The sequence below is a fragment of the Myotis myotis genome, unplaced genomic scaffold, assembly GCF_014108235.1.
Source record: "Myotis myotis isolate mMyoMyo1 unplaced genomic scaffold, mMyoMyo1.p scaffold_m19_p_2, whole genome shotgun sequence".
Taxonomy (NCBI): Eukaryota; Metazoa; Chordata; class Mammalia; order Chiroptera; family Vespertilionidae; genus Myotis; species Myotis myotis.
Window position 1 is genome coordinate 66,842,826 of NW_023416324.1, and position 25,045 is coordinate 66,867,870.

A 25,045-nucleotide genomic window follows, 5' to 3' on the forward strand; every position below is an offset into this window, starting at 1 on the left:
TGCATCATCACAGAGATCTGTGAAGTTCTCCCCCAAAGAACTGATTTTTTTTGAAACAGTGTGGGGACTTGAGGAAACTTTATTAGTAGCAAGTTGAGTTTACACAAAATACAAAAGGAAGGTGTCAGGGAGGAAGCAAGTGACCTCAGATGGTAATGCAAATCCATATAGAAAAACAAAGAGCACCAGTAAGATAATTGTGTAATGATGAAAGACAGTATAAATACAGATTTCCTCTCCTTTCTCCTATTAACTGGTTTTAAGAACAATTGTATACAGCAATATGTATATAATTGTATTGCAGGGCCTATTTCATACTTAAAAGTAATATACTGATTACTTTTTATTACAATAGCAGAATAAAGGAGGTAAGTGGTTTCACAGCCTATTGAAATAAAGATATGACATATTATTATAACATGAACTCATAGGAATGCAGAGATTGTAATAAATAAAGTTATTATAACAAGGCCTATACATTTCTTTTTTTCTTCTTCATTCTCTTTAAAAGACATATAATCATATAAATTAATAACAATCAAAATGTAATGTTGGGCTTGTTACATATATAGATTATAGATGTAATTCATAATATATGTGTAAAAAATAGCACTAAATGGAGGTAAGAGGGAATAGAGTTATAGGAGTAACTGTTATGTATTTCACTGGAATTAATTTAGCATAAATTGGAGGTATATTCTTTTTCATTTTAATTTTATTGCATTTATTGGTGTGACATTGCTTAATAAAGTTACCTTGGTTTCAAGAGTACAATTCTGTAATACATCATCTGTATTGTATGTTTACCACTCAAAGTCAAGTCTCTTTCTGTTCCCATTTATCCCCCTTTTCTCTTTTCTATCTTCCCACCCCCTTTTGCCTTTAGTCATTACCATACTTTTTATATATGTCAGTATTTTTGTGCTTGCTTTTTTTTGTTGCTGTTGTTATTTTGCTTAATCTCTTCACCTTTTTCACCCATGCCTTGCTATCATTTCACATATACTGGTAGTCCTATCATTTTAGATTTTTCAAAAGTTCCCACAAAAACTCTTAACACCAACTGCTGGTCTTCCCCTATCTTTTTATTCCTCACTTTCACTCCTTTCTTGAGCACCAGGTCATAGGAGTGTTCAACCTTGTTAATTTCTTCTGAGTAGAGAATGTATGCTTCAGACACAGAGAAAGTTCCTTTTGAAATGCCTTCCATCAGCGGCTCTGAAACCTGTGTAAGCTGAGCCTGGCAATATTTGAGAGATTCCTCTTCATTCTTCAGCAAGAAATTTTCCTTCATTTTCTCCATGATGTCCTGCCACAGAAATGTAGATAAATGCAAAGGAAAGAGGCTGTTAGAAAGGAAAACCCAAATGTGAGACCCTTGGAAAAAGCAGTTTGATGGCATCAAGGTGGACTGGAGCATGGACTCATGAGGATCAAGAATCTCATTGTAGCCCCAGTTTAGACCAATTCATTGTGTGACCTGTGGAAAGTTCTTTAATTTTCTCAGGTTTAGGCTCAACATTTGTGAAATGATGGTGTTGGTAGACATGAAATGCATGGTTCCTTTATTTATTTTATATATATATACTAGAGGCCCAGTGCACAAAAATTTGTGCACTCGGGGAGGAGGAGGGGGGGGTCCCTCGCCCGGCCTGTGCCCTCTCCCAGTCTGGGACCCCTCGGGAGATAACGACCTGCTGGCTTAGGCCTGCTCCCTGGTGGCAGAGGGCAGGCCCAATCCTTAGGTGCAGCCCCTGGTCGGGCTCAGAGGAGGGCTGAATGCGAAGTTGGGAAGCCGCCCCCTGTCATGCACATAGCAGGGAAGATCGGGAGGTTGCGATGCCACTCTAGTCACCCTCAGGGTAGGGCCGACTGGGGGGTTGGGGTACCGCCCCCTGTCACACTCAAGGCAGGTTCGATGGGGAGGTTGCGGCACCAGTCCTTGTCATGCACAGAGCAGGGCCAATCAGGGGGTTGGGGTGCTGCCTCCTATCACTCACAGAGCAGGACCCATCAGGGGGGTTGGGGCTCCTTACTCTGTCATGCACAGAACAGGGCCGATCAGGGGGTTGAGGAGCTCCCCCATGTCACTCACAGAGTAGGGCCATTAGGGGAGTTGGGGCACTGCCCCCTGTCACACACAGAGCAGGGCGGATCAGGGGGTTGGGGCGCCGCACCCTGTCACACTCAGGGCAGGGCCGATGGGGAAGTTATGGCTCTACCCTGTCACACACAGAGCAGGGCCCCTGGGGGTCGGTTGGGGCATCGCCCTCTATCACCCAGAGAGCAGGGCCAATCAGGGGGCTGGGGTGCGGCCACTGTCACACTCAGGGCAGGGCTGATGGGGAGGTTATGGCTCTACCCTGTCACACACATAGCAGGGACCGTGGGGGGGGGGGTGGTTGGGGCGCTGCACCCTGTCACACACAGAGCAGAGCCCGTGGGGGGTGTTGGGGCACCGCACCCTGTCACACACAGAGCTGCAGGGCGATCGGGGTGTTGGGAGATCCCCCCTATCAGGCACAGAGCAGGGCTGATTAGGGGGTTGGGGCACCTTCCCCTGTCACGAACAGAGCAGGGAGGATAGGGAGGTTGTGGCCCCGCCCCCTGTCACACACAGAGCCGCAGGGTGATCAGGGGGTTTGGGCACTGCCCCCTGTCGTACTGATCCCGGTGCCAGGAGGCCTCATGGCTTCGCTGATCCCGGTGCTGGAAGGCATATTACCCTTTTCCTATATAGGATAGAGGCCTGGTGCACGGGTGGGGGCCAGCTAGTTTGCCCTGAAGGGTGTCCCGGATCAGGGTGGGGATCCCACTGGGTGCCTGGCCAGCCTGAGTGAGGGGCTAATGGCTGTCTGCATCTGGTCACACCCACTTCAGGGGGGGGGTCCCCACTGGGGTGCCTGGCCAGTCTGGATGAGAGGCTGATGGTCGTTTTCAGGCTGGCCAGTGACTGAAGCTCCCAGCCTCTCCTTTTTTACTTTTTTTTTAATTCTGAGATTTATTTACCTTCTATAATTGAAACATTGCCTTCACTGGCACTCCCAGCTCTGAGGTCGCAGCTGGCTGAAAGCAGGTATCTGGGGTTTGTTTAGCTTCTATAATTGAAACATTGTTGCTTCTGGGCTCAGAGCCGGGCCACGGCAGCCTGGGAACCTTGGCTTCCTCCATCACTGGAGCAAGCAAGCCCCATGCTGTCTTCAGCTGCGTGGCTGCCGGCCACCATCTTTGTTGGCAATTAATTTGCATATCACCCTGATTAGCCAATGGGAAGCGTAATGGAGTAATGGTTAATTACCTTTTTGTCTTTTATTAGATAGGATAATACATTTTTATTTTTATTTATTTATTTTTTAAATATATTTTATTGATTTTTTACGGAGAGGAAGGGAGATGGATAGAGAGTTAGAAACATCGATGAGAGAGAAACATGGATCAGCTGCCTCCTGCACACCTCCCACTGGGGATGTGCCTGCAACCCACGTACATGCCCTTGACTGGAATCGAACCTGGGACCCTTCAGTCCACAGACCGACGCTCTATCCACTGAGCCAAACCGGTTTGGAGTTTCCTTTGTTTTTTAAATTGATACATAAGATATCACATTATATTAGTTTCAGATGTACAATGTAATGGTTTGATGTTTGTACACATTGCAAAATGATCACCACATTCTCTAATTATTGTCTGCCTCCTTACATAGGTATAAACATGGTTTTTTCTTTGATGAGAACTTTTCAATTTAGTTCTCTAATAAATATCAAATATGCAACCCAGTATCATCAAGATTCCTTTATCAGTCATAAGATTAACAGTGGTCCATCCATCAACAATGAGCAATGGAAAGTTCAATATGACTGGAAGTAGACTTTCCTCTGCAAACTTGGATTGCTATGGATAAAAATATATACACAAAAATATATATACAGTAAACCAAGTGTCCACTAATGAGATAAGTGTTCACTGAACAGAGTTTTGAACGCCTCATAAATTATTATAATGAGGGCTTGATTGTGCAAAAATATAGGGAAAGAATTTTTTGCTACAACTGAAAAATTATAATCATATTAATTTTCTTCTTTATGAAGTGAGCGTTTTGTAACTTGTAGGATCGTCAATGATAGACTCAAAGACAAAGTGAAGGTGTTTATACAGGGCCGAATTATGTTGTCCTTAAGAGTTCTCTCTTGATGTTCACACATGATAGTCTCTAGGCCTGTGAATATGCTAAATATTAATCTTGTGATTAGATTTATGTGGCACTGGCTAACTTTAAGAAATGGAGATTACTCAAGTGGGTATACCTAAACACAGGAGGCCTTTAAAAGTATTTTTCCCTAGTTGGTAGCAGAGAGGTAGTCAAAGATAGTAGAAACCGGACAAAGATACAATGCACCATTGCTACCTTGAAGATGGGGAAGAGTTCCCATGAGACTTCTAATGACATTATATTAGTTTCAGGTGTACAACACAGCAGAGCACCATACATCTTGTAATAGGAACTCACTTGAAGAATTGTGAACTAATAAATTATGTGTTTGTGCAAACTGCTATTAAGCACATGTTAATTTGCTTTGTGATAATGGAAATAAAGAGCCAATCTTTCAGAAAAAAAGATGAATAGTAGACTATAGATCCCAGATCCTCACCTGAATACAAACTTCTTTTACAATGGGAAACCCATGAACTATTAGTCAGAAAAAAGATGTCTAGGCATCAATCTAGAAGAACAGGAATGAGGAAGGATATATGCTAAGACATATTACCATAAGTTTCTGTTGGAACTCGCACTTGTCATCCTTGAAGGAGTGCTCCATGCAAATTACAATGGCTTCCTTCTCACAGGCTGTGTGCAGGTCCAGCAGCTCCTGCAGCGTGTCTGTGGGGAAGCTCACTCTCTGGGCCATCTGCTCGCTGTAGTGGTCGGCTGCCTTCTGCATGGCTGCTGAATTCTCACGCTCAGCAAGAGTTATCACTGCAGTTTCCAAACAAGGCACTGCTCCACTGTTGATGGCGTCCACACAGGCCTTTGCCAAATACCTTAGCCCAGTATGACACAAGATATTCAGAAAATGGACAGGAAGTTTTTACTCACTCTATCACAAGCTTTAGAGATCATCATTCTAAAAAAAATAAAAATAAAAAAAAATTATTGAAATTAAGATTTCTGTTTTCTCTTTCTTCCTTACTCCCCACCATCCTCCTTTTCTCATTCTTGTCTCTTCCTCCTTTACATACTTTAAACCCAGTTCCTTGTAATAACACATTGTATCTCCTATGTACCCTCTCTTTTATGGTTCTCAAATTCATCTCATGATAATGTAAACATAATGATTTCAACCAATATATTCAAAGTTTTCCTGGAACCTTTTCCCAGTTGAAATAAATTTTAAAAGAGTTTAATTTACAGGTAGGTAAAGAAGATAATTCGTGGTTAAAATTTGGACCCATATAAAAATAATTAAAAATTTCAGGATGGTGACTCAAATATTATATCAACTATGGCCCCGTCTTAGCCCAGGTCACAGTAAGTCTGCTGAAGTGTCATAGATCCATGAATCTAGCCATGTACATAAGGCTACATGTTAATTTTTCTTCTCAAGCTCTAATGAACTTTCAGTGGCTCATGTTCTGCTATATATTTTTTCTAATTGGTTTTATCATCATCATGCAGATTCCTATCCTTAACAGTAGCTTGTGCTTATGTAATTGGTGGATTAGTTTCATGAGGCACAGTGGGTTTCAACAATCCCTCACATTTGGAAACTTTAAGGAAAAACATGCATGTCTATCTTTGGCATGAATCTCTGCTTTCCACACCACTTACAGAAGGAAACAGAACTACTAACAAACCCTGAGTACAATCACACACAATGAACTGCAGAGAAACATGCTGTAACAAAGGAGACTCATGATTTCCAGTGACAATGATTCCCTCTCTGAGGGTCTTGGTTTCTGCATCTGTGAAGATGTAGTTACAGAAATGTTTGGATTGCTTCTGAAAATTGCAGTTTGGTTGGTTTTCTGACATGCACTCCATATGTTGTAACAAGTTTTTGTCATTTGTAGGCCGATCAAAAACAAAGCCCTTTCGCTTGGGAAAGAACTTCCTGATATACTTTCTAGGCAAGTTGGATTGCTGGATTTTGGGATCCTCACCTGTAGAAAAAAAACAAAGCAAAAAACAGCAATTATTGGTGATACAGTCCTCAGGAAAGGATGTTTATTTCCAAAGGTCGTTGCATCATTGTAACTGTGGTGCTTGCATATCTCTGTCTATTGAATCATGAATATCAATGTGATGCTAATATCCACAAAACAGATTTGTTTTTATTTTTTTGTGCAAAGCCAGGAATAAAAGAAGTACTTCTGAGGAAGAAGAGGAGGCATGGGGACATTCATCCCATCTGAAGAAACTTATGATTTTTGTTTTTAGTACTTCCATGGTGTCCAATGGCTAGACTATCAATTAGATATTTGTGAATGATAGATTAGTCCCCAAAATTGTCAGAAATACTTTGGATATTATAGTTCTTATGTCAGAAATATAATGTAGGTTCTAAAGTAATTCTCAAATATTTTCTGGTAGGTATTTGGCAATTTATGATGTTGCTAGAACAGACAATACTATAACAGTAAAGAACAACTTCTAAAAATCAGAGTAACAATTGCACACCATATAAATATGCAAGGTTAACCTAATACCACTTAAAGACCTCACCTGTTCTGTATATCAGATTATATTGGAGGTAACAATGTCACACTGAGTAATTCTGGGCATATATCAGCTGTTCAATAAATGATTCTTGAATAAATAAAAAAAATACTAAATAAACATGCTTCCAGATACCACTCATTTTTCTCTCTGCTAAATCTATTCTTTGTAATTAATTTATTCTATTAACATGATAACAGGCTGCAGAATGAAGAGAGTGATGTTATAAAGAGAGTGATAATGAATGATTTGACAGTCTTACTGGAAGAATATGTTCATTTTGGGAACTAGTAATATAGACAACATGAAATATGTTTAAAAAATAGTTATTTGATATTTTTGTGATCCTGTGTTAACCATCTTCCATAGAGTTGGGCATTTTTCTCCAAAAGAAGCAGAGGAGATCTAAACTTACTCTGAGCACAAATATTTGAGCATCTTAATACCTTAAGACATCTTAACACCAGTTGTTATCCTCAAATTTTTTCATGTTATCAATTTTGTTAAAATCTTTGGTAAAATGTTAGCCACCTTAAATTCTGGTCACTTGAATTTATTCAGTATTAATAACAACTGAAACCATACACACCTATCATACTCATATCCCCATTGACACAAGCTTCAATACAATAAAAACTAAAAATTGACCGTTAGTGCTAAATGAGAGGGCACAGTTGATCACATCTTAAATTGGTTTCATTCCTGGAAGAGTTGATCACCTTAGATGCACTTACATTGCTTTGCTTCAACATGTTTCCATCTATATTTATACCGCAGCAAATCATCTCTGGAGGTCAGAGATTGCCGTATAGAACTTTATATTATAACTAGAGGCCCATTGCATGAATATTTGTGCAAGAATAGGCCTTTCTTCCCCTGGCTGCTGGCACCAGTTTTCCTCCAGCACCCAGGACCCAAGCCTTCACTCCAGCTGCTGCCTTCTGTCTTCACTCCAGCCGAGTCTTTGCTCTGTCAGGGAGCCTGCAGTCTTGGCTCCCACCCAGAGTGCTGCTCCTGTAGCACCCTCCACCCCTGCCCTCCCCCTCATAGCAGCATCCCACCGTGCCAGGCTGCTCTGTGCCTGCATACGCAAATTAACCTGCCATCTTTTTGGGTTAATTTGCATACTCACTCCTGATTGGATGATGGCCATCACAGAGGCATGGTTAATTTACATATTTCTATTTTATTAGTGTAGATCCTCTGGTCAGAAATATAATGTGGGAGTGACATCAGAGGAATGGTGGCTTAAGGGCACATCTAGCCTCTCCCCTTAACATTTCAACAAAATAATCACCTATAATTCAACAAAGAAGTCCCTGCTCAACATGGATACATGCCTGAGAGGCCTGCACACTGGAATAACTAAGGTGGGCTCCTTGGAATAAGTGGGGAGAAGAGATGGGAAGGAAGCAGAACGGGGCTATAGTGCAGTAGCATGTCTGTAGCATAGCTGGGACATGGCAGAGCTGTTAGAGGCACTTCCCTCAGCTGGTCAGTCTAGCAGAGAGCTAACCAGGTAAGTGGCTGGCTGTTGGTGTGGCCACAGGAGTGGTGGCATTGTGTGGCCATGCACACAAACAGTGAGAGTGTGTCTGAAACCTGGGGGTGCTTGTGAATGGGATCTGAGTTGCATGCATAAGCTGCGAGTCAGCAGACACCTTACTTACAGAGTTGTTCCCCAGGGCTGGGCCTGGCTGCTGTCTTTCAGGCAAAGTAAATCGCAGAAATCTGCCACTGATTAGACTCCCAAATCACGCTTCCCACTGCCCTTAGAGAGTTGGCTCCAGGAGTGTATTATCTGTAGGCCAAGAGCTGTGGCAGTAGAAACAGTTTCCCTCCGTGAATTAGCCCCCGGAGGGGTGCTTGGGTTGGACATGTGGAGGTCAGGGGTCACCATTACTGTAAGGGAAAAACAAACCTCACCCCCAAGCAACAGAGGCAGTATAGCTCTCCAGAAGCCTCAGAAGTTCAAAACTGTAAGGCCACAGAGGATAAAAATATTGCAATTCAGCTCCATCTACTGGAACAAAGTAGAAAGACCTCCTCAGAGATTAATGGAAAAACAAAGGAGAACAGCTAATGCCATGAACAACCACAACAACGATGACCAGAAAGAAATCAAAAAATCCCCAGAAAACAGGCTGGAACACATGGAATTATGTGAGTTGAATGACAGAGATTTCAAGATTACAGTTCTGAAACTACTCAATGAGATATGAGAAAATTCTGACAAGCAATTCAGTTCACTCAGAAAACAAATCATTGAACAAAATGAGTGTTTCTCCAGAGAAATTGAATTTTTTTAAAAAAGAATATTGTGGAAATCCTAGAAATGAAGCAGACATTTAAAGAAAGCAAGAGTGAGCTGATGAGCATAGAAAACAGAACCAACCAGTTAGAGGAATGAACTAGTGATATTGAAGATAGGAATCAAGGAATGATGCATAGGAAAGAAGAGAGAGAACTGTGAATAAAGAAATACAAAATAGCCCTATGAGACCTCTCTGATTCCATAAAAAAAATACCATGAGAATCATAGGCATAGTGGAGGTAGAAGAGAGAGAGTATGGAATTACAGTCTATTAAAACAAATAGTGGATGGGAAATTCCCAAATTTATGGGAAGAACTAGATCCTTAAATCCAAGAAGCAAACAGAACACCTACTTACCTCAATCCAAAGAGGCCCTCTCCAAGGCACTTGGTAATGAAGCTGTCAAATTTAGTAACAGCCCTAACCAGTTTGGCTCAGTGGATAGAGCGTCAGCCTGCGGACTGAAGGGTCCCAGGTTCGGTACCGGTCAAGGGCATGTACCTTGGCTGCGGGCACATCCCCAGTGGGGATTGTGCAGGAGGCAGCTGATCAATGTTTCTCACTCATTGATGTGTCTAACTCTCTATACTTCTCCCTTCCTCTCTGTAAAAATAATCAATAAAATATATTAAAAAAAATAGTGACAAAAAAAAATTCTCGAAGCATCCAGGGGAAAGAAGGAAGTGAACTACAAAGGAAAACCCATCAGAATTTTACCCGACTTCTCAGCAGAAACTGTGCAAATCAGAAGAGAGTGGAACCAAATATTCAAATGTCTGAAAGAAAGAAATTATCAACCACACATATTGTATCCAGCAAAATTATCCTGTAAATATGAAGGAGATATAAGAACATTTCCAGACATACAGAAGCTGAGGGATTTTATCACTAGAAAACCTCAGTTGCAGGAAATACTCAAGGGAGTTATTCTACCTGAATCAAAGGACATAAAGCCATAATAATACCAGTAGGATTGCCAAAACTTTGTAGCATAAGTAGGGATAATTTGTGACAATAAAAACATACAAGGGGAAGAGGGACAGGTATGAACAGGCAAAGGAAGATGAAGATCAGATGGACTCAAAAAGGAAAAAAGTATGGTATATAGTATATGCAAGTTCACTTTAAATAAAACTAATGGCTACCACACATAGAAATTCACCAAAGAAGACATATAGCTTCAAACATGAGGAAACAGAGGAAAGATGTATGGAATACCACCAAACAAAAACAACAGATCCTATATAATAAAGAGCTAATATGCTAATTAGACCAGACGGCAGAACAACCTTCCAGAATGATCTTTTGGAATGAACTTCCAGAATGACCAGAGGGCAGGGGGTGGACCCACAAGGCAGCCGAGGCTGCGAAGGCCTATTCTTGCACGAATTTCGTGCATCGGTCCTCTGGTAGAAGCATAAAAGAAAAGAACCAATGGAGGCACAGAGTTACCAGAAAACAAAAGATAAAATGGCTAAAGGAAATCCTCACACATCAATAATCACCTTAAATGTAAGTGGTGTAAATCACCAGTAAAGAGACACAGAGTAGCAGAATGGATCTAAACACAAAACAAAACCATATGCTGCCTACAAAGGTAGATTCAAAATAAAAGGGTGGAAAATGATTCTCCAAGCAAACAACATCCACAGAAAAGCAGGTATAGCTAGACTTATATCTGACAAAATAGATCTCAAGAAAACAAAGATAACAAGAGATAAAGATGGACACTTTATACTGATAAAGGGAACACTACATGAATAAAACATAACAATTCCTAGTATATATGCATCCAACCAGGGAGTATCGAAATATATTAAACAGCTGTTCATAGAATTAAAGGGAGAAACAGATAAAAACACAACTATAATTGGAGATCTTAATATTCCATTCACAGCTCTAGACAGAGCAACCAAACAAAAGTCAATAAAGAAACATCAGACTTAAATGAAATACTATAACAAATGGATATAATTGACATTTACAGAACATTTCATCCCAGAACATCAGACTATACATTCTTCTCCAGTGCACATGGAACATTCTCAAGGATAGACCATATGCTGAGTCACAGAACAAGCATCAACAAATTAAAAAAGATGGAAATTATTCCAAGCATATTTTCTGACCATGATGCTATGAAATTAGAAATCAACTGCAAAAAGGAGGTAAAAAAAAACTATAAACACATGGATATTAAACAACTTAATACTACTAAAAAATGACTGGGTCAAAGAAGAAATAAAATATGAGATCAAAAGAATATAGAGAAAAATGAGAGCGATAACACAGCATACCAAACCTCTGGGATGCAGTGAAAGGTGTAATAAGAGGGAAGTTTATATCACTACAGGCCTATCTCAAGAAACAAGAGAAATTCCAAGTAAACAACCTAACATCACACCTTAAAAGACTAGAGAAAGAAGAACAAAAGCACCCCAAGGTTAACAGAAGACAGGACATAATAAAAATCAGAGCAGAATTAAATGAAATAGAAAACAAAAAGACTATACAGAAAATCAATAAAACAAAGAGCTGGTTCTTGGGAAATATTAATAAAATTGACAAACCCCTGGCTAGACTCACTAAGGAAAAAAGGAAAAAGACCCATATAAACAAAATCAGAACTGAGAAAAGAGAAATCATCACAGAGATACAAAGGATCATAATAGAATATTATGAAAGAGGTTATGCCACCAAATTCAATAACCTAGAAAAAATGGATAAGTTCCTGGAAATATATAACCTTCCTGGACTAAATCATGAGGAACTGGAAAACCTAAATAGAATGATCAGCAGTGAGGAAACTGAAACAACCATCAAAAACCTCCCAAAAACAAAAGGCCAGGACCAGACAGCTTCACCAGTGAATTCTACCAAGCATTCAAGGAAGAATTAAAGCCTATTCTTTTCAAACTCTTCCAAAAAACTGAAGAAGAAGCAATACATCCTAATGTATTCTACAAGGCTAATATAACCCTGATATCAAAACCTGGCAAAGATAACACAAACAAGAAAATTACAAACCAATATCCCTGATGAATACAGACACAAAAATTTTAAACAAAATACTAGCTAATTGAATCCAACAGTACTTTCAAAAAATAATACATCATGATCAAGTGGGATTCATTCCAGAGGCATAAGGATGGTTCAACATTCACAAATCAATCAATGTAATACACCACATTAACAAAAGAAAGGATAAAAAACACATGATCTTGTCAACAGATGCAGAGAAAGCATTTGATAAGATACAACATACATTTATGATTAAAACACTCAATAAAATAGGAATAGAAGGAAAGTACCTCTACATAATAAAGGCCATTTATGATAAACCCTCAGCCAATATCATACTCGATGGTGAAAAACTGAAAGCTTTTCCCCTAAGATCAGGAACAAGACAAGGATGTCCACTCTCACCACTGTTATTCAACATAGTACTGAAGTCCTAACCAGAGCAATAAGGCAAGTGAAAGAAATATAAGGCATCCAAATAGGGAAGGAAGAAGTAAAACTATCACTTTTTGTGGACGACATGATGTTGTATATAGAAAACCCTAAAGACTACAAAAAAAAAAAAATACTGAAAACAATAAACAAATACCATCAAGTTGCAGGATACAAAATCAATGTGCAAAAATCCATGGCCTTCCCATATACCAACAACAAAACTTCAGAGAAAGAAATGGAGAAAACAATTCCTTTTGCAATCACAAACAAAAGAATAAAATACTTAGGAATAAACTTAACAAAGAATGTGAAAAATCTATATACTGAAATTTACAAAACATTATTAAAAGAGATTGAAAAAGACACAATGAACTGGAAAAATATCCCATGTTCATGGATTGGAAGAATCAACATAGTTAAAATGGCCTTTTTACCCAAAGCAATATACAGATTTAATGCAATCCCCATCAAAATCCTAATGTCATTTTTAAAGAAATAGAATGAAAAATCATCAGATTTGTATGGAACCAAGACCCAGAATAGCCAAAGTGATCCTGAAAAAAAAGAACAACACTGGAAGTATCATGCTACCTTACTTCAAAATATATTACTGAGCTACGATAATCAAAAGAGCATGTTATAGGCAGAGAAACAGATATATAGATCAATGTAACAGAATAGAGAGCCCAACTATAATACCACAGATAATTTTTGACAAAGGAGCCAGAAATGCACATTGGAGTAAAGATAGTCTCTTCAATAAATGGTGCTGGGAAAGCTGGAAAGCCACATGCAAACAAATGAAACTGGATTGCAGTTTGTCACCATGCACAAAAATTAATTCAAAATGGATCAAAGACTTAAATGTAAGACCCAAAACTATAAGTCACATAGAAAAAAGTGTAAGCACCAAACTTATGGACCTGGGTGGCAGAGAACATTTTATGGATTTAACAAGGGAGGTAAAGGCAAAAATAAGTGAATAGGACTATATCAATCTGAAAGCTTCTGCACAGCAACAGAAATGGATAAAAAAACAAAGAGGCAGCCAACCAGTGGGAGATGATATTTGCAAACAGTAGCTCTGACAAAGGTTTAATTTCCCAAATATATAAAGAACTCGTAAAACTCAACACCAAACAAATAAACAATCCAATCCAAAAGTGAGCAGAGGACCTGAAAGAAGACATACAAACTGCTAATATATATATATATGAAAAGATGTTCAACCTCTCTGGCAATCAGAGAAATGCAAATTAAAACTATAATGAGATACCACCTTATACCAGTTAGAGTGGCCATCATCCACAAGACAGGCAACAATAACTGTGAGAGAGGTTGTGGAAAAAAGAGAACCCTCATTCATTGCTGGTGGGAATGAAGACTAGTACAACCACTATAGAAAGCAGTCTGGTGATTCCTCAAAAAATTAGAAATAGAGCTACCATATGACCCAATAATGCCACTCCTGGGTATATACCCAAAAAACTCAAAATCATTTATAGACAAAGATATATGCAACCTATGTTCATTGAAGCATTATTCATGGTGGCCATGAGTTGGAAACAGACAAAGTGCCCTATGGCAGAGGACTGGATCAAGAAGATGTGGTATATATACACAATGGAGTACTACATGACCATAAGAAAGAATGAAATAGTGTCATTTACAACAACATGGATGGACCTTGAGAACATTATGCAAAGTGAAATAAGTCAAACAGAAAAAACTAAAAACTATATGATTTCACTCATATCCTATATAATAAAGAGGTAATATGCGAATTGACCCTCACACTCTCACAAGATGGCTGCCTATGACTAGGCCAGCAGGGGGGTTAGTGAGGGATGACCAGGCCAGGAGAAGGGGGCAGTTGGGGATGACCAGGATGGCAGGGTGGGGCAGTAAGAGGCAACCAGGCTGGCAGGGGGGTTGCAGTTGTGGGAGACCAGGCTGGCAAGGGGCCAGTTGGGGACTATTAGGCTGGCAGGGGGGGGCAGGGAGAGGTGACTAGGCCAGTGAGGGGTGGCAGTTAGGGGCGATCAGACAGGTGATCGATTAGGGGCCAGCAGTCCAGTATTGTGAGAGGGATGTCCAACTGCTGGTTTAGGCTTGATCCTGGGGATCGGGCCTAAACCGGCAGTCGGACATCCCCTGAAGTGTCCCGGATTGGAGAGGGTGCAGACTGGGCTGAGGGGGACCCCCCTCTGCCCCGTGCACAAATTTTGTGCATCAGGCCTCTAGTGTGGAATATAAAATTGAAACTTATGAATAAAAATAGAAGTGTGGTGGTTGGCGGAGGGAGGGGGGAAGAAAGGGGTCCTAATATGAGGTGACAGGAGAAGATTTGAGTTTGTGGGGTGGGCACATGGTCCTATAAACAGATTTTGTAAATTAGTAATCCACACATGAAGCCTGTATGTTCATGTTGACTAATGTCAACCCAATAAAATAAAAGAAGATAAAAAGAAGTCAAAGAGATAGCATCTACATAGAATGTCCTCAATAAATTATGTTGTCATTTAAAAAAAAGAAATATAATGTAAGTAATAAAGTAAGAGTCAAATGTTTAATCCTCTACCACCCAGACCATCCTCTGATACCTAGAACCAACTTCAAGGCATTCTTCAGTGATGGTGCATCCATCTAACATCAACTCCAGCATGAAATCCCGTACAAACCAAACAAAGTATAGAAAGAAACTCAAAAACTTGGCTGAGTCATATTCTTCACCAGAGCTGGGAGAGGATTATGTCCTGATTAGCTATGTTAGTTCAGTCATATAGCTGGGATTTTTGCTAAGGAATGAGAAGTGCTCTATACCAAAATTTCCATATTTCACTGAGAAATAATTTTTATTAACATTCCCATTCACTCTGTGTCCCTTTCTCCTCAACCTTGATTATTGACATGAAAAAAAACAACAACAAAAACACAAAATAGTCTGAGTTACATTTACATAGACTCCATGACCCATGGTGGTTTGGTTCCTGGAAGGATACTGCAGCTGCTCTAGGGCCTGGTGGTTGATGGTGCTCATGCTGTTGTAGACAAACATGCTTTTCAGAAGCATGGCCGGGGCAAAGATCCATGAGTCATTTTTTGGATCACCCTAGAAAGTGCACAGAAGGAGACTGAGGTGTCTTCTATTTATTCATCCATTCAGTTGCTCATGCACTATGTCAGCTCTACTATAACTGAGCAGTAGGGGAAATAACATACACTCTGAAGCCAGTGCTAAATTCAAACCTCATTTAGGCTATTGACATTGACACTACTCATGGCCTGAGTTCCTTAGCTATTAAAAGAAGTAAATGACAATGTAAATGTTTTCAAAATGTTTGAAACAGTCCCAAGAACATAGACATATCCTATATAATTAAAGCCTTATATGTTAAGTGGCCAGTCGTCCGGTCGTCGGTTCAACCAATCAAAGCGTAATATGCTAATGATATGCTAAGACTGCTCAACTGCTCGCTATGACATGCACTGACCAACAGGGGGTAGATGCTCCTACTGGTAGGTTAGCTTGCTGCTGGGGTCCAGCTGATTGGGACTGAGCAAGATGGGCCGGACACACCCTGGAGCCCTCCTGCAGTTCCCTCCCTGGCTGGCCAACCTCCCATGTCCCTTCCCGGCCCCAATCATGCATTGGTGGGGTCCCTCAGCCTGGCCTGCACCATCTCGCAATTGAGGCTGAGGGATCTCCTCCACCCCTCAGAGCACAAATTTCGTACACCAGGCCTCTAGTGCAATAATAAGTGGTTAATGATTTATTTGCCACTTTCTCTTGACCATGGGGTTACTAGGGATACAAATGCTTGTCAGTTAAATTTATCAACTTCTCATTGTGCCATTGTGCATCTAAAAAATGCCAGACAATGCATTTACTTTTGTGGATATTAAGTTTCATAGGGAAATCTCTGACCTCCAGAGATGACGTGCTGGATTGGCATTGATACCTGGCAACATGTAAATGCATCTAAGGTGATCCGCTCTGCCAGTAGTGCAACCTAATGATATAATGGAAAAGACAAAGGGGGACTGCAAAACCCAGAAAAAATTACTCTATGATTTCAGGACAAGAAGAGATTATGTCTGAGTGAGACACAATCCCATTAGGTTGAAAGTAGCTGGGCTTTGCTCTAAAGAATGGGAAGAATGTGGAATTCTGGAGAGAAGAGGACCAGGCTGGTGGAAGGAGCTACAGAAGCCAATCAGAATTGTCAGAGAGTGTGTTCATATAAAGGTACTACATCTTATTTTATTTGATTGAAGTGGTAGTTATGTGTATGGTAGGAACAGATGATGAGGCTGAACATAAGATTCAGAATAAATCATAAGTGACTGTGCAATAGAATTGGATACTGCTAAAAACCCTAGAGTTGTAAGGACAGCAAGTACTTCTCCTGCTATCAGTTGACAGTTATGTTTTGGCTCCTTTATAAATGTAATTAGTTAAAAGGAAGAAGGTTTGTGTAAACTACAATCTGTTAGGAATCAGTAGACCATCTTGGGTTTATACGGAGGTCATTACTGAGTGCTTTAAACCTGAATTATGCTAAATGAAATAAGCCAGTCAGAGAAAGACAAGTATCATATGATTTCACTCATATGTGAAATCTAATGAATTAAATGAACCAACAAGCAACATAGAGGCAGATTCATAGATAGAGAGCAGGCTGACAACTCATGGAGGCAGATGAGGGGTTGGGTGGTGGAGGTGGAGGTTTTGAGCAAAAAAGAAAAAAAGAGAAGGAATTCATGGGTAGGGCAACAGTGTGGTGACTGCTGGGGAAGGGGAATGAGAAAAGTTGGAGGAGGGTATCCTATCTAATACAAGAGAAACATGGTAATTAGCGTACGACCGCTACCCTTCCCATTGGCTAATCAGGGTGATATGCAAATGAACTGCCAGCCAAGATGGTGGCCGGCAGTCAGGCAGCTTGAAACTAACATGAGACTTGCTTGCTTCAGTGACGGAGGAAACCAACGTTCCCCGCCTGCCTTGCCGGCTTCTGCGCATGCAGTTTGAAACATTGTAATAAATATAGAAGCTAAACAAAACCCCAGAAACCTGCTTTCAGCAAGGCGGGATATCAGAGCTGGAGTTATACATTGTTTCGATTATAGAACCCAAACAAACCAGATACCTGTTTTCAGCAGCAGAGGCCTCAGAGCTGGAGCCAGAGCTAAAGCTGGCCCAGAATAAAAAAAAGAAAAGAAAAAAAGGAGCAGTTGGGAGCTTCAGTCACCCACGAGCCTGAAAAAAGCCCTCATCCCCTCACCCAGACTGGCCAGGCACCCCAGTGGGGACCCCTACCCTGAAGGGTGTGTGACAGGGTGCGGCGCCCCAACCCCCTGATCGGCCCTGCCCTTAGTGTGACAGGGTGCGACGCCCCAAACCTCCCCCCCCCGCCGCCCCCATGGGCCCTGCTCTGTGTGTGACAGGGTTGAGGCATAACCTCCCCATCAGCCCTGCCCTGAGTGTGAGAGTGGCAGCGCCCCAACCCCCTGATCGGCCCTGCTCTGTGGGTGATAGACGGCGGCGCCCCAACCCACCCCCCCCCCCATGGGCCCTGCTCTGTGTGTGATGGGGTAGAGCCATAACCTCCCCATCGGCCCTGCCCTGAGTGTGACAGGGTGCGGCGCCCTAACCCCCTGATCTGCCCTGCTCTGTGTGTGACAGGGGGCGGTGCCCCAACTCCCCTATTGGCCCTACTCTGTGAGTGACAGGGGGGAGCTCCTCAACCCCCTGATGGGCCCTGCTCTGTGAGTGACAGGGGGGAGCTTCCCAACCCCCTGATCGACCCTGCTCTGTGTATGACAGGGGGTGGCGCCACAACCTCCCCATCGACCCTGCCTTGAGTGTGACAGGGGGCGGTGCCCCAACCCCCCAATTGGCCCTACCCTGAGCATGACTGAGGGTGGCATTGCAACCTCCCAATCCTCCCTGCTCTGTGAATGACAGGGGGCGGTGCCCCAACTCCCCAATCGGCCCTGCTCTGAGCCTGACCAGGGGCTGCATCTAGGGATTGGGGCTGCCCTCTGCCACCCAGGAGCAGGCCTAAGCCAGCAGGTCGTTATCTCCCGAGGGGTCCCAGACTGCGAGAGGGCACAGGCCAGGCTGAGGGACGCCCCCTTCCCCCCTGAGTGCACAAATTTTTGTACACCGGGCCTCTAGTAGAGGGGATAAATGGTGATGGAGAGAGACTTGACTTTTAGTGGTAAATACACAATATAGTATACAGATAATGTGTTATAAAATTGTGCACCTGAAACCTGTATAAATTTGTTAACCAGTGTCACCACAATAAATTCAATTAAAAATTAATATTAAAATTCTGAATATCTAAATTCCTGCCCCTACTCCTTTTGAGGTAATGGAAGCCAAAGATCCATCCCTCCTACTTTTACTTTAGACTTTGGCTAATACAAATAAGACCACAAGATTGACTGCAATTAACACAGTAAAGACAAACTACCTAAAATTATCTCATTTACAATGCTTTTGGTGGGTCTAGCTCATAAATTTATAGAAGTCAGGGAGGAATTCATCTCTAAAACCCAGAGACTTGGACTAAAACATTAATTAACATGTATAGTGTAGCTGAAGTGATTTTCGAGATTATTTAAATATGTTATTTTAATCAAACTCCATTTTCACTTTTCCTACCTTCAAGACCATCAATCTCACACACCTAAACTACTAGAGGCATTGATCCCATAATTATAGCTTCCTCCAGGATGTTTTTCTTATCCTGAAGACTAGTTAAATATGTCACTCTTTGTGTCCATTGTAACCTGTACTGATAACACTGCATATGTCTTATCTCCCAACTAAGCTCTGAGCCTTTTCATCAATTATGCATATCTGTAATAATTAACACAAAACCTTAGAATTTAGATGCCCAATAAGTATTTGTTATCTTGTAACTTTCAGCCAAGTGTCAAAATAACATACACTGAGTGGCCAGATATTATGACCACTCAGTCTATATACGTATTAAGAAAAGTATTGAATTTCCAAGAAAGTAAATTCAAAGAAACCAAATTTAACCTCATTATTCTTAAGTGGATTTGTAGTTCAGAGAAATATATCATAGAAGTTGAACAAAGTTTGCAAATTAAAATGTAACTGGATTATCAAAAACAAAGAAGACACTTTGCCTTACCTTTTCCACATCGCCCAGGCCCTCAGTGTCCAGAAGGACCAGAGTGTGGCTGGGTTTGGAGGGGTGTGGTACACACCACATCCAGATGCCCTTGGTTTCAGACCACACTGTAGAGTCCAGAGGAAAACCTGCTAAGGAAGAGGAGAAAGCATATAGAGCAGTGGTTCTCAACCTTGGCTGCACATTAGAATCACCTGGGAATCTTTTTAAAATCCTGATTTCTGGGCCTCATCCTCCAGAAATTCTCTTACTTTGTTACTAATGTTGTGGCTCCACCCCATAACAAAGAAACAGAATTTCTGGAGGATGAGGCCCAGAAATCAGGATTTTAGAAATATTCTCAGGTGATTCTAATGTGCAGTCAAGGTTGAGAACCACTAGTATCAGCAGATAGTTCAGGCTGCCCATAGGTTACATAGGTTAAAACTATGGGAATGTGAGTGCCTGGCTGGGACTAAGGTTGTTTTCATTTCAGCAAGGACAGTCTATCCAACCTTTATCCATATTTAGGACCTTCTCAAGAAACACTTTGGGTTTCCTATTCATTCCATACTATCAATGGCTCAAGATATGTCACATTACAGAATTACTATAACCTCTATTTTAAAAAATATTTTTAAGCTTGATATATTTTTTTCTGACAATGAAGAGCTTCCTTGTCCTTCAGGTTCTGATGGAGTTCCACCAGTAGGAGGTGCCAGCATTAGTCTAGATGTCAGGCATGTGTTTCCCCCTCTTACTCATTAGTGAGCCTTGGTGTCCCAGTGCCTCAGTTCCTCTCAATGGGTCACAGCCCTTTCATTTAGTTCCATCCACAAGTACTCATCTTTGCCACATTCTGGCTTCACTTTCTGGTTGTCTGTTCATGCTATAGGAATGACTATAGTTACCTGGCCATTGAAATTGCCACCTTCTGAGTCCTTCCTCATCTCCAATTAGTTCTCTGTGACCTGCTTATGCCATTGTATTAGTCCCTCTATTAAACATTTACTAGTTACCCTCTGAGGGGTTCATATGTGTCCTGCCAGGATGTGGACTGATATTCAGCTTTGTTGGATGTTTTTATTCCCTTTCATTCCTGTAGCTTTCTCATTTATTTTCTCTTCTTCAAGGAAATGTGGAGTTTGTTTGTTTTTTTCTTACTGTTTTTTCACTGCCCCAGGTGGGAATATAATAGAAGTGAATGCAGAAAAGACTGGTGATACTCAACATGCTTGCTTCTCTTTCAAAAGTCTTATACTTACAGGTGGGGAACATTTGAGGGATATGCCCAAGAACCTGCGTGTGATATATCTTGTCCAATAGTTCAACATTTTTAACATCTGCCATAGGACAATGTTTCCTTCAATTGGAACTAGAAGTGGACATGTTGGAATGTGAAGGGAGGTTGGTTCAGCTTGACTCAGGCCATTCTATTTCCACATCCAATGAATTCTCCATAGAGAGGGTATAAAGCCTGAGATGCCTGCATGATACAACATGATAGTAGTTGATTGTTTGCTAAGTAATACAGAGTAATTTGAACACCCAGTTTTCCCAATGAGTAAAAGTAGGTATAATTGGATATTATTACACTCAGTTATAAGAGGTAAAACCCCACACAAAAGAAATTGTCAACAAGGGGAGAAAGTAGTGACCTGGTCTTGCTCCTGTATCTTGACTGGGCACAAATCCTTCTATTTTGTTTTTGGGTTTTTTTTTTATGTTTTATGAGTTGGGTGGTAGAGTCACAATTTAGATGTTGTTGTTTTTCCATTTAAAGTTTACTTTCAACATTATATTGTACTAGAGGCCCAGTGCAGGAATTTGTGCACCAGTGAGGCCTGGCCTGGCCTGTGGGATTGGGTCAAAACTGTCTCTCCAACATCCCCCGAGGGGTCCTGGATTGCGAGAGGGCAGAGGTCAGCCAGGCCGAGGGACCCCACCGGTGCAGAATTGGGGCTGGGGAGGGACTGTGGGAGGGACTGTGGGAGGGCTGGGGAGGGACTGTGGGAGGGCTTCAGTCCCCTCCAGGGACTGTGGGAGGGCTCCAGGGAATGTCTGGCCATCTCGCTCAGTCCCAATTGGCTGTACCCCAGCAGCAAGCTAACCTACCAGTTGGAACATCTGCCCCCTGGTGGTCAGTGCATATCATAGTGGCTGGTCAATCAATCTACTGTCTTCCCCCTGGTGGTCAGTACACATCATAGCAAGCAGTTGAGCAGCCTTAGTATATCATTAGCATATTATGCTTTGATTGGTTGAAAGGATGACCGAACACTTAGCATATTAGGCTTTTATTATATAGGATTAGTTTCAGTTGTATAGCATAATGGTTAGATAGTCATATACTTTGCAAAATGTTCCCACTTCTATTTTAAGGAACCACCTGGCACTATACATAATTATTACAATATTATTGACTATACCTACTTGTGTTAAAATAGTTTGAGTGGTGGGATCTACTCATCAAAGAAACAGCACCTTGTTATTATCTGATGTTATCTTGAGGAGAATTGAAAGGATGCTGTTGAAACTCCTTAACTGATACCTTTCCCTTAGGGTTCTCAAACCTTTAATTCTCAAAACCTGGTTATCAACTCATTTAAGACAGGCAAAGAAAAGTGTTCTCCCCTGATAGGTCTATAATATCTCTATGACAAAGACCAAGACAAAATGTTTTGTTGGAAGCAAATGGGAAAGATTGTGATGCACAAAGGAGAAAGGGAAGGAAAGGGAGACAAGGTGTTAGACATAAAGAAAGAGACTCAGTGAGAAGACAATGAGAGATATTGCTATTAATCGTTTCAGTTCAGGGTATTGAGGTTTAACCCCTAATTAAGCAAATATATGCACCTATACAGACTTCATATCATCACATTTTAAAAGTTTTTTACCAAAGTTTTATGAGGATGTGGAGAATTCTCAATTACTGCTAATAAATGTATAAATTGCATATAAAACTTAAAAAGCTGTTTGAGAGGATCTAGAAAGGCTGACAACATATATATTCCATGACCTAGCAATTTTATTTCTGGGTCTATCACATAAGGTAGTTTGTGTACATGTGCACCAGGATATACAAACAAGAATATTTATATTAGCATCATTCATAAAAGTAAAAAATTAGAAACAATACCAATGTCCATCAACAACAAACAGATAAATATATTATGGTATTTTCTCACAATAGCATACTATAAAATAGTGAAAATAAATAAATACAGATATATATGACAAACTAGGTAAAACTTAAACTTTTTATTGAGCAAAAGAAGCAAGGCTCCAAAGAACACCTGAACGGACTTCCCTTTATATATATTTAAGCTATTCTTACAAATGCATACACAGCTTGTAAAGTCACTTTTACCAAGTAAGAGTGAAAGCATGCAGTATGAAAATAAAAACATTGCAGAGCTCTGGTGAGTGTCAGAGGGTACTTCTAGGGTTTTTGGGTGCCAGTAATGTTTTATTTCATGATATGAACAGTGATTACACAGTGCATCACTTTATCTTTATTAACTTTGTATAAGTGTATGTGTTGTGCACTCTTCTGTGGTATAGTTCACATATTGGAAAAGACTTGATACAGAAAAGATGGTATAATTTAACAAAGTCTTACTCAGAAGTGAAGGAAAAATTGGATGGTAGTCCCATGGAGCTATGGGATATATAGAATATACTGTTGTCTGTTGTTCCTACCATCCCTTTTTGAAAACAGGACATGTTGAAGAATATTTGTGTCCTAGTTGAAAAGTCCCTGAGGTTTAGGGCAAAAGTGATGGGAGAGAAAGGAAGGGAATAATTACAGGAGCTGAGCTCCTCAGCAGAAGGAGTGGATGGGATCAAGAATAATGGGTGGACCTTTGGATTAATTTGGGGAACCCCTTAATACCAGCTCAAAGAGTGAGGTTTTTCTGAAATAATGGAGTTTAAGATGTTTATTCCATCATGACAGAACTTTTCTTCAGTGGAAACAGTTGTGTTCCTTTTTAAGATGGCCCTGAAGGAGGTATGATCAGTTTGTGTTACCACTGTCTCCAAGCAAATGACCCCACCCCAGAACAACACTCACCATGGTTCTGTCCTGCCAGGCATTTCATCAGGTAGGATTTTCCTGTCCGATACAGACCTGCAATGGCCACCACCACTACAGGCTGAGAGATCTTGTCTAGAATCTCCAGTGCTGTTGGATTTACTGTCAGCTGACTATTCTGATTTTCCACCAGACAGATGGGGTCCATCATGGTGTATCCAGAGGCCATGGTGAACTGTAACCCAGAGGAACAACTCAGTACAACACAAGGTCCAGAAGTCATATCTAATACTTACACAAGTCAGATGCATGTCAGCTTTCTGTGTGTAGAACTTATAAGTAAGATTTGTACTTTTTGTATGCTTCTAAAGGATAAGTATTTAGCCTAGTGTGTCAAGGACTGGCACAAATTCTTTATATACATTATCATATTGATCTTTAAATAAACCCTAATACAATCTTGCCCTTGTGATGCATAAATGGAATAGAATGAGCAAAACAAAACACTGATGATGGAGCCTTGAGAACATTAACATATTGGGGGTAAGTAGAGGCAGAATGGGACATGCAGGAGATGAGGAGTGACCATAGAAGATAACTGGAGTTCCAGAATCATTTGGTTTCTCATTAACTGCATATATTTTCTGAGCACCTACCATGTTCTGGGCACTGTTCTAAGTGCTCAGTATCAAGTAGTGAACAAAATAGATACCAATTCCTGCCTCATGAAGCTCTATTTCTTTAAGAGGAGACAGAAAATTCAGAAAGCAAATAAGCTGCATGCATAGTACATGCATATTAGATGATGGGAAGTGCTCAGGAGAAAACAAGCAGGAACTGAGATAGGGAGTGTGGGGGCTCAATTTACATACAGAGGATGGTCAGGAAAGGCCTCTCAGACAAAGAGAAATAAATGTGCTCTGTGAGCTTGAGGAGGAGAAATGTAGTGAATCCTGGGAGCTGTAGCAGTTGGAGGAGGGGAGACTTTGAGAGAAAGAAGACAAAGAATGAGATTCCCTTTCAAAACACCATGATACAGACCTTTATATGAATGCAGGAATTCATTTATTTAAACTTGAATAAAGGACATTTTTTTGTTTCGGAAATGACAGGGAAGAGAGTCTGTAGCCAGGGTGATTTTCAGTGTGCCCAGAACTGCCAGAGCCCTACAGCTGGGAGAGGTCCTACTTTACTGTTTCCATCACAGTGGGCATTTCATGCAGTCAAGGGACAGAAAGTAGTCAAAGTGCTTTGACTGTCCTTGCACTTTCTCAAAGACAGTCCTAAACAACATTCATGTGCTCCATGCTCTCCTAGCTGTGTGTACTGGAAAAAGTAATTTTTCTGTGTCTCAGTTTGTTCTTCCATG

The 25,045-nt window shown here is 40.9% G+C and overlaps 1 pseudogene; it reads right to left on the reverse strand.

Annotated features, from left to right (window-relative positions):
• Positions 1–991: 991 nt before the first annotated feature.
• On the reverse strand, positions 992–23,944 carry LOC118675547 (annotated as a pseudogene).
• Positions 23,945–25,045: the final 1,101 nt, after the last annotated feature.